Genomic DNA, 14211 nt, shown 5'->3' with positions numbered 1-14211 from the left:
TATACATCCGTGATATTGGTTTGAAATAATTTTTGGTAGGGTCTTTGCCTGGTTTGGTTATCAGGGTAATGCTGGCTTCATAGAAAGAATCTGGAAGTTTTCCTTTTGCTTCAATATTTTGAAACAACTTCAGGACAATAGGTGTTATTTCTTCTTGGAAAGTTTGGTAGAATTCCCTAGGGATTCCATCAGGTCCTGGGCTCTTGTTTTTTGGGAGGTTTTTGATCACTGCTTCAATCTTGTTACGAGATATTTGTCTATTCAGGTTGTTGATTTATGCCTGGTTCAATTTTGGGAGTTTATATTTTTCCAGGAATGCATTCATTTCATCTAGGTTGTTAGGCTTATTGGCATATAACTCTTGATTTTAACTTTTTTTTAAATTATTTTATTTATTTACTTGACAGAGAGATCACAAGTAGGCAGAGGGGCAGGCAGAGAGAGAGGAAGAGAAGCAGGCCCCCTTCAGAGCAGAGAGCCCGATGTGAGGCTTGATCCCAGGACCCTGGGATCATGACCTGAGCTGAAGGCAGAGGTTTTAACCCACTGAGCCACCCAGGTGCCCCAGCATATAACTGTTGATTATAACTTCTGATGATTGTTCCTACTTCCTTGGTGTTCATTGTGATCTCTCCCTTTTCATTCATAATTTTATGAATTTGGGCTTTCTCTTCTTTTGGATTAGTGTGGACAATGTTTTATCATTCTTATTGATTCTATCAAAAACCAGCTTCTAGTTTATTGATACATTCTACCGTCTCTGGTTTCTACCTCATTGATCTCAGCTCTAATCTTGATGATTTCCCTTCTTATGTGTGGAGTTGGTTTGATTTGTTGTTGATTTTCCAGTTCTTTAAGATGTAGAGACATTTGGTGTATTCTGAATTTTTAATTATTTAGAGGAAGCCTTGGATGGCTATGTATTTCCCTCTTAGGATTGCCTTTGCTGTATCCCATAGGTATTGGACTGAAGTGTCTTCATTCTCATTGGTTTCCATGAATTGTTTCAGTTCTCCTTTGATCTCCTCGTTGATCCAAGCATTTCTAAGTGAGGTGGCCTTTAAGTTCCAGGTGTTTGAGTTTCTTGGGAACTTTACCTTGTGATTGAAATCCCGTTTCAAAGCATTGTAATCTGAGAATATGCAGGGATTCATCTCAGTCTTTTGGTATTGGTTGAGTCCTGATTTGTGACCCAGTATGTGATCTAATCTTGAGAAGGTTCTGTGTGCACTAGAGAAGAATGTGAATTCTGTTGTTTTAGTGTGGAATGTTCTGTATATATCTATGAGTTCCATCTGGTCCAATGTGTCATTCAATGCTCTTGTTTCTTTATTGATTTTCTGCTTCGATGATCTGTTTATTTCTGAGAGAATCATGTTAAGATCCCCTAGTATTAATGTATTCACATTAATGTGACACTTTATGTTGATTAACAGTTTTCTTAAGTAATTGGCTGCTCCCATATTGGGGGCATAGATATTTACAATTGTTAGATCATCTTGGTGGATAGTTCCTTTAAGGATAATGTAGTGTCCTTCTGTATCTCTGACTACAGTCTTTCGTTTAAAATATAATTTATCTGATATGAGAATGACTACTCCAGCCTTCTTTTGAGGCCCATTGCCATGAAAAATGCTTCTCCATCCCTTCACTTTCGGTCTGTGTATATCTTTAGGTTCAAAATGGGTCTCTTGTAGACAACATATGGATGTGTCCTACTTTTTATCCAATCTGCAACCCTGTGCCGTTTTATGGGTGCATTTAGTCCAATCAAATTGAGAGTGATTATTGATAGATACGTTTTTATTGACATCGAGTTACCTTTGAAGTCTTTCTTTCTGTAGATTGTCTTTATATTTCTGTTCAATGCTATTCTTAGGATTTTTCCTCTTTTATAGAACCTCCCCCTTATTATTTCCTGCAGTGTCGGCTTGGTGGTTGCATAGTCTTTTAAGCCTTGCCGGTCGTGGAATCTCTTTACCTCTCCATCCATTTTGAATGTCAGTCTTGTTGGATAAAGTATTCTTGGCTGCATGTTCTTCTCATTTAATGCCCTGAATATATCTTGCCATCCTTTTCTGGCTTGTCAGGTCTCTGGGACAGGTCTGATGTTATTCTGATGGGCTTTCCTCTGTAAGTCTTTGCTCTAGCAGCTTTCAGGAGATTATACCGACAATTATAATTCCTCAATTTGACTATCAGGTTTCGTGATTTTTTTTTGAATGTATGATCTTGGGTGGAGACCATTTAGCCTCTAGTATATGAACACTGGTTCCATTCACAAGACTGGGAAAATTTTCATGAAGGACTTGTTCCACTATATCTTCTAGACTTCTTTCTTTCTCCTCCTCTTCAGGGATTCCAATAATTCTGACGTTGGAATGCTTCATGGCATCATTTATATCCCTGCTTCTGTTTTCGTGGTTTCTAAGCTGTTTGTTCCAGTCTTCCTCCTGATCCTTTCTATCAGTTTGTCCTCCAGCTCACTAATTCTATCTTCTGCCTCAGTTACCCTTGCTTTGATTGAATTTAGAGTAGATATGAACTCATTGAGAGCTTTGTGAACCTCCTCCTTGATAGCTTTAAGCTCTGCCCTAACATTGTGAACATCATCTCTCTTCACTTTCAGCTCAGCCCTAATCAATTCGGTTTGGTCATCCATGGCTTTCTCCAATTTAGCTATTGCCTGGATAATTGTTAGCCTGAATTCTCTTATGACATTTGTCTGTGTTGATAGCCATTAGCTCTCTTGCAGAAGGTCCATGCTCTATATTTTTCTTCTGTTGGGCGTTCCTCCTCCTAGTCATTTTGGTGGGAGGTGACTGAACAGATGTGGCTGGATGTATCAAACCTGGTGCCGTCAAGGTGAACAATGGAACACTTCTGAGAAATCAGGATTCTACACCCAAATGAGAGAGAAAAGAAAAGAAAAAGAAAAAGAAAAAAAAAGAAAAGAAAAAATCAAAGAGAGAGAGGCAGGAAAGAAAGGGAAGATGAAAGAGAAGGTTCAAGCCAAATGGGTCCCAAGGTAAGATTTATGAAGTAGACAAACAAAAACAAAGAAAAAGACTGATACAAGTACATGACAAGAGAAAAAAATATATGTAAATAAGGGAAGAACCTCATCAAAAGAAACCTCAAGTGTAAGATTTATACGCTATCAGAACAAACACCAAAACACAGAAACACTGGTGAAAGAAAAAGATGGTAGAGTGTTTATAAATTCTCAGTGTGTGTGAGGAAATTTGTTTTGATTCTTCCTGGATGTATCTTGATATCTTTGTTAAAGGACTCAATGTTCCTAAGATAAAGGGGGATTAAAAATTTGTTTACATATAGGGGTAGTATTTATTGGGGAAAGGGGATTACTTTGAAGTTTAACTCAATATGAATATTAGAAGATAAATATAAAAAGGAATAAACTAGATGAAACTAAACTAAAATTTAAAAAAAGGAATTCAAAAAATATAAATGCAAAAGAAAAACATAGGTTTATGTTTCAAAAAGTCAGATTTGAAGGTTATTATGGATTTTGATGTACTGTACAGCTTGCTGTGATGGTAAATAGGTTAAAAAATTACCTATGTAAGGGGGGACAAGATGGCGGGGGAGTAGGAGGAGGCGCCTTTACAGCACATACCCCAAAGTGAGCTGATTACCTACCAAAGAACTCCAATCACCCATGAAATCAGCCTGAGATCAGAATTATACACGTCTGGATCTCTACAGGGGCAGAAGACGCCAGTGGGAAGGTAAAGCGGAATTGGAATGGCGGACTGATATCGGAAGATAAACAAAAGGGGCAGGGAGCCACCAGAGGTGACCGGTTGGAAAGTAATACCCCAATATGAGCGAGAGTGCCCTGCGTCTGGGAACCAGCATTAACTTGGAGACTGGTGTAAAGCCCTCCAAAAGAGCAAAGGATCGTGGGGGGAAATTGTGGGAATTGGGGCGGCTAGGGACAGGGGCTTAAGTCCCCGGTCCCAGGACAGCCTCCCCAGTGCTGAGGCAGAGAGAGTGCAGTGGAGAAACCAGCTCATGGTCCCTAAGCCATCAGCATGACCGAGAATGCGTGGGTTCTAGTACCTGTGAGGGGATCGGAGCCACGCTGGTCAGCAGAATGCGCGAGCCCTACCACAAAGCTTGAGATTGCATGCACTTCCCTCATGCTACTCTGAGTTACAAAGGACCAGCAGGCGCTCTTTGACCCACGCCATTGTTTCAAAGCCTAAGCCGCGCGCCCCAAACTCTCCCCTGACAGAGGTGCAAAAGCTCATCCTAGTGCTTACTGACCAGCATCCCGTTCTCAGTGCCCGAGACACGCGCCCAACCCATAGCCGCCTCTGAAAGAGGTGCGCGCAAGCCTTGTACTCCCAGCCCACGCCAGCGGCAAAATCTCAGTGTGTGATTGCTGCTTGGAACCTCTCTGGCGGTTGTGAGCTCCCAGACAGCTTCCACTGCCTTGGCTTTGGGTACAAGCAAAAGATCTATGCCCCCAGGGTCTGCAACTTGGAACCTTCTCTGCCAGCGGCCAAGGGGGAACTTATTTAGGCTCTGCAGCCAGACTGAGGCTTCTCTCTGAGAGAGAGAGATCAGGGTACGGTTTGTTTTCCTCTAAAACTACAAAAACCATCAACGGCGGTCAAGGTGAGAGAAAAAAAAAAGTGAACAAGCATAAAAACCGCCAGAGAACAAAAGCCTGAAAAAAAACAGTTTCCTCAGAGCCCACCCCCTTGAGGGGGGCGGGAGGACTTAACTCAGGAAACATCATTGACTGACAAACCACGTGGCAGGGCCCTCCCCCAGAAAAGAAACCAAGAAAGAGAAAAAAAAAAGATAAAAAAAAAAGGACTGCAAGAGAACAACCACTACCTCATAGGTAAACTTGTATTGTTCACTCGTTCCCACTATTTCGGTTAATTTTTTTTTTTTTTTACACATAGGTAATTTTTTTAACCTATTTACCATCACAGAGAGTTGTCTAGTACATCAAATTCCATAATACCTTTCTAATCTGAACTTTTTAATACATACAACTATGTTTTTCTATTGCATTTTTATTTTTTGAATTCCTTTCTTTAAATTTTAGTTTAGTTTAGTCTAGTTTATTCCTTTTTATTTTTATCCTCTTATATTCATATAGTGTTAACCTTCAAAGTAATCCCCTTTCCCCCAATCAATACTACCCCTATAGGTAAACCAATTTTTAATCCCCTTTATCTTAGGAAAGTTGAATCCTTTAACAAAGATATCAAGATACATCCAGGAAGAATCAAAACAGCCTTCTTCGCACACATTGAGAATTTATAAGAACTCTCCATCTTCTTCCACCAGCGTTTCTGTGTTTTTTATGTTTTTCCTGAAGCATATAAACTTTAAACTTGTGGTTCTTTTGACGAGGTTCTTTCTTTATTTGCATATATATATTTTTTCTCTTGTCATATACTTGTATCAGTCTTTTTATCTTTTTTTGTTTGTCTACTTCATAAATCTTACCTTGGGGCCCATCTGGGCTGAACCTTCTTTTTCATCTTCCCTTTATTCAATCTCTCTCTCTCTCTCTTTCTTTTCTTTTCATTTTTTTTCTTTTTCTTCTCTTTTGTCTCTCGTTTGGGTGGGGAATCCTGATTGCTCAGAAGTGTTCGAGGGTGCACCTTGACTGCACCACAGTTGATATATCCAGCTAAATCTGTTCAGTCATCTCCCACCAAAATAACTAGGAGGAGGAATGCCCAACAGAAAAAAAATACAGAGGATGGACCTTCTGCAACAGAGCTAACGGCTATCAACATAGACAATATGTCGGAAAGAGAATTCAGGCTAACAATTATCCAGGCAATAGCTAGGTTGGAGAAATCCATGGATGACCAAACAGAATTGATTAGGGCTGAACAGAAAGCGACCAGACAGGATGTTCACAATGTTAGGGCGGAGCTTAAAGCTACCAGGGAGGAGGTTCACAATGCTCTCAATGAGTTCCAATCTAATCTAAATTCTCTCAAAACTAGGGTAACTGAGACAGAAGGTAGAATTAGTGTTCTGGAAGACATACAGTAGAGAGAAAGAATCAGGAGGAAGCCTGGAACAAACAGCTTAGAAATCATGAAAACAGAATCAGGGAAATAAATGATGCCATGAAGCATTCCAATGTCAGAATTATTGGAACCCCTGAAGGTGAGGAGAAAGAAAGAAGTCTAGAAGATATAGTGGAACAAGTCCTTCATGAAAATTTTCCCAATCTCACGAATGGAAACAGCGTTCATGTACTAGAGGCTGAACGGCCTCCACCCCAGATTATACATTCCAAAAAAACATTACAACACCTGATAGTCAAATTAAGGAATTATAATTGTAGGTATAATCTCTAGAAAGCCCCCAGGGCAAAGAGGCTCCTTATTTACAGAGGGAAGCCCATCAGAATAATGTCAGCCCTGTCCACAGAGACCTGGCAAGCGAGAAAGGACTGGAAAGATATGTTCAGGACACTGAATGAGAAGAACATGCAGCCAAGAATATTTTATCCAGCAAGACTGACATTCAAAATGGATGGAGAGATAAAGAGATTTCAAGATGGGCAAGGCTTAAAAGACGATGCAACCACCAAGCCGACACTGCAGGAAATATTAAGGGGGGGTTCTATAAAAGATGAAAAATCCCAAAAATAACATTGAACACAAATATGGAGAGAGTCTGAAGAAAGAGAGGTTTCAAAGGTAACTCAATGTCCATAAAAACACATTTTTCAATAATCACTCTCAATGTGAATGGCCTAAATGCACCCATAAAACAGAACAGGGTTGCAGATTGGATAAAACGACAGGAACCATCCATATGCTGTCTACAGGAGACCCATTTTGAGCCTAAAGATACACGCAGACTGAAAGTGAAGTGATGGAGAAGCATCTTTCATGCCAATAGGCCTCAAAAGAAGGCTGGGGTAGTGATTCTCATATCAGATAAATTAGACTTCAAACAAAAGACTATAGTCAGAGATACAGAAGGACACTACATAATCGTTAAAGGAACTATCCACCAAGATGATCTAACAATTATAAATATCTATGCTCCTAATATAGGAGTAGCCAATACTTAAGAAAACTGTTAATCAAGATAAAGAGTCATATTGATGAAAATACTAATCATTGGAGATCTTAACATGACACTTTCAGAAATAGACAGATCATCGAAACAGAAAATCAATAAAGAAACAAGAGCATTGAATGACACATTGGACCAGATGGACCTCATAGATATATACAGAACATTCCACCCTAAAACAACATAATACTCACTCTGCTCAAGTGCACACGGAACCTTCTCCAGAATAGACCACATACTGGGTCACAAATCAGGACTCAAGCGATACCAAAAGACTGAGATAATTCCTTGCATATTCTCAGATCACAATGCTTTGAAACTGGAACTTAATCCCAAGGAAAAGTTCAGAAGGAACTCAAACACCTGGAAGCTAAAGACCACCTTGCTTAAGAATGCTTGGATCAACCAGGAGATCAATGAAGAACTGAAACAATTCATGGAAACCAATGAGAATGAAGACACTGCGGTACAAAACCTATGGGATACAGCAAAGGCGGTCCTAGGGGAAAATACAGAGCCATCCAAGCCTCCCTCAAAAAAATTGAAAAATCCAGAACCCACCAGTTGTCTCTACACCTTAAAGAACTGGAGAATCAACAACAAATCAAACCAACTCCACACATAAGAAGGGAAATCATCCAGATTAGAGCTGAGATTAATGAGGTAGAAACCAGAGGTACAGTAGAACATCTCAATGAAACTAGAAGCTGGTTATTTAAAGAATCAATAAGATCGATAAACCATTGGCCACATTAATCCAAAAGAAAAGAGAGAAAGCCCAAATTCATAAAATTATGAATGAAAAGGGAGAGATCACAACGAACACCAAGGAAGTAGAAACAATCATCATATAACTGGCAACAGTTATATGCCAATAAGCTTAGCAACCTAGATGAAATGGATGCATTCCTGGAAAAATATAAACTACCAAAATTGAACCAGGAAGAATTCGAAAACCTGAATAGACTGATATCTAATAACGAGATTTAAGCAGTGATCAAAAACCTCCCAAAAAAACAAGAGCCCAGGACCTGACGGATTCCCTGGGGAATTCTACCAAACCTTCAAAGAAGAAATAACACCTATTGTCCTGAAGCTGTTTCAAAAAATTGAATTAGAAGGAAAATTTCCAGACTCTTTCTATGAAGCCAGCGTTACCCTCATCCCCAAACCAGGCAAAGACCCTACCAAAAAGGAGAATTTCAGACCAATATCACTGATGAATATGGATGCTAAGATTCTCAATAAGATCGTAGCCAACAGGATCCAACAGCAAATTAAAAAGATTATCCACCATGATCAGGTGGGATTCATCCCTGGGCTGCAAGGATGGTTCAACATTCGCAAATCAATCAATGTGATACAACAAATTAATATGAGAAGAGAGTAGAACCACATGGTCCTATCAGTTGATGCAGAAAAAGCATTTGACAAAATCCAGCATCCGTTCCTGATTAAAACGCTTCAAAGTATAGTGATAGAGGGAACATTCCTGAACCTCATCAAATCTATCTATGAAAGACACACAGCATATATCATCCTCAAGGGGAAAAAGCTTTCAGCCTTCTCGTTGAGATCAGGAACAAGACAAGGATGCCCACTTTCACCACTTTTGTTCAACATAGTATTAGAAGTCCTAGCAACAGCAATCAGACAACAAAGAGAAATAAAAAGTATCCAAATTGGTAATGAAGAAGTCAAACTCTCTCTCTTTGCAGATGACATGATTCTGTATATGGAAAACCCAAAAGACTCCACCCCCAAACTACTAGAACTCATACAGAAATTTAGCAACGTGGCAGGATACAAAGTCAATGTGCAGAAATCAGTGGCTTCGTATACACTAACAATGAAAATACAGAAAGGGAAATTAGAGAATCGATTCCATTTACTATAGCACCAAGAGCCACAAGATACCTGGGAATAAACTTAACCAAAGAGGTAAAGGATCTGTACTCGAGGAACTACAGAACACTCATGAAAGTAATTGAAGAAGACAGAAATAGATGAAGACCATTCCATTCTCTTGGATCAGAAGAATAAATATTGTTAAAATGTCTACACTGCCTAGAGCAATATACACATATAATGCCATTCCAATCAAAATTCCACTGGTATTCTTCAAAGAGCTGGAGCAAATAATCCTAAAATTTGTATGGAATCAGAAGAGACCCCGAATCACTAAGGAAATGTTGAAAAACAAAATAAAGCTGGGGCATCACGTTATCTGATTTCAAGCTTTACTACAAAGTTGTGATCACCAATACAGCATGGTACTGGCATAAAAACAGACAAATAGACCAGTGGAACAGAGTAGAGAGCCCAAATATGGACCCTCAACTCTATGGTCAATTAATCTTCGACAAAACAGGAAAATATATACAATGGAAAAAAGGCAGTATCTTCAATAAATGGTGCTGGGAAAACTGGACAGCTATATGTAGAAGAATGAAACCCGACCATTCTCTTACACCATACACAAAGATAAACTCAAAATGGATAAAAGACCTCAATGTGAGACAGGAATCCATCAGAATCCTAGAGGAGAACATAGGGAGTAACCTCTTAGATATCAGCCACAGCAACTTCTTTCAAGATATGTCTCCAAAGGCAAAGGAAACAAAGGCGAAAATAAACTTTTGGGACTTCATCAAAATCAAAATCTTCTGCACAGCAAAGGAAACAGTCAAGAAAACAAAGAGGCAACCCACAGAATGGGAGAAGATATTTACAAAGACAGTACAGACAACAGGTTGATATCCAGGATCTATAATGAACTCCTCAAACTGAACACACATGAAACAGGCAAACATATCAAAAAATGGGCAGAAGATGAACAGACACTTCTCCAATCAAGACATACAAATGGTTATCAGAATCATGAAAAAATGTTCATCACCATTAGCCCTCAGGGAGATTCAAAATAAAACCACATTGAGATATCACCTTAAACCAGTTAGAATGGCCAAAATTAACAAAATAGTAAACAACATGTGTTGGAGAGGATGTGGAGAACGGGGAACCCTATTCCAATGTTGGTGGGAATGCAAGTTGGTGCAGCTTCTTTGGAGAACAGTGTGGAGATTCCTCAAGAAATTAAAAATAGAGCTTCCCTATGACCCTGCAATTTCACTCCTGGGTATTTACCCCAAGGATACAGATGTTGTGAAAAGAAGGGCCATCTGTACCCCAGTGTTTATAGCAGCAATGGCGACGGTCGCCAAACTATGGAAAGAACCAAGATGCCCTTCAACAGACAAATGGATAAGGAAGATGTGGTCCATATACACTATGGAATATTATGCCTCCTTTAGAAAGGATGAATACCCAACTTCTGTAGCAACATGAACGGGACTGGAAGAGATTATGCTGAGTGAAATAAGTCAAGCAGAGAGAGTCAATTATCATATGGTTTCACTTATTTGTGGAGCATAACAAATATCATGGAGGACAAGGGGTATTAGAGAGGAGAAGGGAGTTGGGGTAAATTGGAAGGGGAGGTGAATCATGAGAGACTATGGACTCTGAAAAACAATCTGAGGGGTTTGAAGTGTCAGGGGTGTGGGAGGTCGGGTACCAGGTGGTGGGTATTATAGAGGGCAGAGTTTGCATGGAGCACTGGGTGTGGTGAAAAAATAATGAATACTGTTTTTCTGAAAATAAATAAATTGAAAAAATTTTTAAATATGACTTATGTAAAAGGAAAATAATAATGACTCTGAATAGTGGAAACGAGTGAAAATAAAAGTTTTCCTATATAGAAGTGGTTTTTCTCTTGTAGTCCTTTTTTTTTCCTCTTTTTTTTTTTTTTGGTTTGTTTTCTGGGCAGGGACCTGCCACTTGGGTTTTCTGTCAATGATTTTCCCTAAGTTAAGTCCTCCTACTCCCCTCAAGGGGGTGGGCTCTGTGGAAACTGTTTTATTTTTTTCAAGCTTTTGTTCTCTGGTGGTTTTATGTTTGTTCACTTTTTTTTTTTTCTCTCACTTTGACCACTTTTATACGCCAAATGACAAAATGTCATTTCAAAAACCATCAAATGGTTTTTGTAGTTTTAGAGGAAAACAAACTGCACCCTGATCTCCCTCTCAGAGAGAAGCCTCAGTCTGGGTGCAGAGCCTAAATAAGTTCCCCACTGGCCACTGGCAGAGCAGTTTCCAAGTTGTGGTCCCTGGGGATGCAGGATCTTTTGCTTGTACCCAAAGCCAAGGCAATGACGGCTGTCTGGGCAGCTCTAGACAGCCAGAGAAGTTCCGTGCAGCAATTGCACACTGAGATTTTCCCGCTGGCCCGGCCTGGGAGTGTCTGGTCTTTCTGGGTCTAAGAGCGCCTGATTTGTGCACACCAATTTCAGGGGAGGCTGTGGGACACGCGCAGGTCTCAGGCTCTGAGATCGGGGCACAGGTCCAAAAGCACCAGGCTGGGCCTTCCACTTACCTCTCTGTGGGGAGAGTTTGGTGCAGGTGTCTTAGACTCTGAAACAATGGTGCATGTCAAATGGCGCTGGCTGGGCCTTTGTACCTCTCTCAGGGGAGTATCTCAGGCTCTATAGCAGGACTCGTGTTCTGCCACCAGCGCGGCTCCCATCCCCTCACAGGAAATGGACCCCACGCATTCTCGGGCACGCTGGCAGCTTAGGGTCCAAGAGCTGGTTTCTCCACCACACTCTTTCTGCCTTAGCACCAGGGGAAGCTGTCCTGGGATCGGGGACTTAAGCCCCTGTCCCTAGCCATCCCGATTCCCACAACTTCTCCCCGCAATCCTTTGCTCTTTTGGAGTGCTTTCAAATAGTCTCCAAGTTAATGCTGGTCCCCATATGCAGGGCACTCTCACTCCTTTTGGGGTATTACTTTCCAACCTGTAGCCTCTGGTGGCTCCCTCCCACTTTTGTTTATGTTCCGATATCAGTCCACAGTTCCCACTCTGCTTTACCTGCCCACTGGCATCTTCTGCCCCTGTAGAGATCCAGACGTGTATAATTCTGATCTCAGGCTGATTTCATGGGTGATCGGAGTCTTTGGTAGGTAATCAGCTCACTTTGGGGTACCGGCTGAAAAGGCGCCTCCTCCTACTTCCCCACATCTTGTCCCCCCTCTGGTAATGTTTCTTTTTTTTTTTTTGTCTTATTTTATTCACATGGGGGGATAGTATAAATATATGAGAAATATTACAATGAATAATACCATCAAGGGGGACTGTTTCCAATGTCATTTCAATGTGGTGATAAAATCTTATTACACACAAGTTAAAGGAAATATATATGCTCTTTGCATTTATTGAAAATTTACAAGAAATAAAAATAGTGATTGTGAATGTACAATTATTTTATTAAATATCAACCATATAAATTTTCTAGATTAGTGTAATCCCTGTCTTCAATCCTGGAATGACATTTTTCTTAAAGAATGCATGAGCCTAAATCAATGTACTTCCAAGGCAGAAGAACTAAATATCATTTGTCCACTGAGCAGAACTGCTGTTCTCTTCTCAGGGTCCCCATAACCTCCTCGTTTCTCAGGCTGTAGATGATGGGGTTGAATATTGGGGTCAGAATCGTGTAGAAGACAGCCAGGACCTTGTCCTCTGTTGGCGATTGGAAGGATTTTGGACATAGGTAAGTGAAAGCAAAAGATGCCTAGTAGAAAGTCACCACAGTGAGGTGGGTGCTGCAGGTAGAATAGGTCTTCTTCCTCCCTTCTGTTGACTGCATGTGACAGATGGCATGGAGCACCCGGCTATAGGAGCATGCAATGCCAGTGAAAGGAAACACAAGGAGAAATGTGGTGCTCACAAACACTGTGTACTCATAGACCCGGGTGTCAATGCAGGCCAGAGTCAACATGGCTGGAACATCAAAAAGAAATGGTTGATAATTCTGGATCTACAATAAGGGATTCCATATTCATATATAGTGTTGGCACAGGAGTTGACTGAGCCTAGTAACCAAGATCCTGTTATCATCAGCACACATACTCTTTTGCTCATATGAAGGATAGTGGAGAGGAAAGCAAATAGCCACATAATGATCATAGGCCATAGAGGCCAATAGTAATCCTTCTCCACCAGCTAAAGCCATAAAGAAGAAACTCTGAACTCCAAACCTGATGAGCAAAATAGACTTGTTTCCAGAGAGATAATCAGAAGCTATCTTGGGGACAATGGTGGAGATGTAGTTCAGGCCCATGAGGGACAACTGACTAAGTAGAAAATACATGGGTGTGTGTAGATGGGTGTGCAAGAGGATGAGGATAATCATGGTTAGACTGACAAACAGAGCCATTAAAAAAATAAGAATAATGAGAATGAAGAAAAACAGTCCAGTTCTTGCTGATGAGTATAACCCCAATAAGAAGCCAGTAGATGTTTGGTTAATATATTCCATGGGACATTAATTTAGTTTTACCTAAAGAGAGACATATTTTGAGCACAGAAAAAATATCTTATTAATTATTTATTTAGGAAAAACTCACTCATAAAAAGTAAACATATATTTTGAGAAAAATTGCACCAGTTATTGCTTCATAGATAATATCTTGATGACACATACATTTGTCTCCCAAATATTTGATAGTAATCTCTAAATGTGTAAGCATAATATATTTCTATAATGATTTTATTAGGATACATTGTCACTGCCAGTGTGATGACACAAGCAGGGTCAAGAGGGTAAGAGAATGGAGAAAGAATAAGACTTGTAAAGAAATGAGGACAGGAGGGACACAATGGATGATGTCCAAGCAGTGCGAATTTTATTCACGGCTGTGAGGCATTATATAGCTAACAGTTGATTGCTCATACACAGGTAACATTCACATGAAACCCTTTAAGCTTTTATGAAACCCATTTCCCAAGTGCTGGTAGTGGATCTTGTGACGCCAGTAACTTTTGTCTACTTAGCTAATCTTTAACTAGCAATTCATGAGCTTACAATGATGCAATTTATAATCCGTGCAAGTACAGGGTAATCTTGTAACAGTTAAATGTACAACCCAATTTTGCCTCTTAATACATGCAGGCAGTCAGTCAGCGAGTCTTAGGATCCATAGGTCAGGCCCTTTCTCAAGCACAGCTCAACTGATACTCAGGAGGCAGGAATCAGCTCAGGCTTTTTCTCAA

At 40.2% G+C, this 14211-nt stretch overlaps 1 pseudogene; it reads right to left on the bottom strand.

Moving 5' to 3' along the window:
* Nucleotides 1–12547: 12547 nt before the first annotated feature.
* On the bottom strand, nucleotides 12548–13477 carry LOC116585731 (annotated as a pseudogene).
* Between the last annotated feature and the right edge of the window lie 734 nt (nucleotides 13478–14211).

The sequence above is a fragment of the Mustela erminea genome, chromosome 3 (genome assembly GCF_009829155.1).
Source record: "Mustela erminea isolate mMusErm1 chromosome 3, mMusErm1.Pri, whole genome shotgun sequence".
NCBI lineage: Eukaryota > Metazoa > Chordata > Mammalia > Carnivora > Mustelidae > Mustela > Mustela erminea.
The sequence above is the reverse complement of the archived record's forward strand: the minus strand, read 5'-3'. Positions and strand labels throughout refer to the sequence as shown.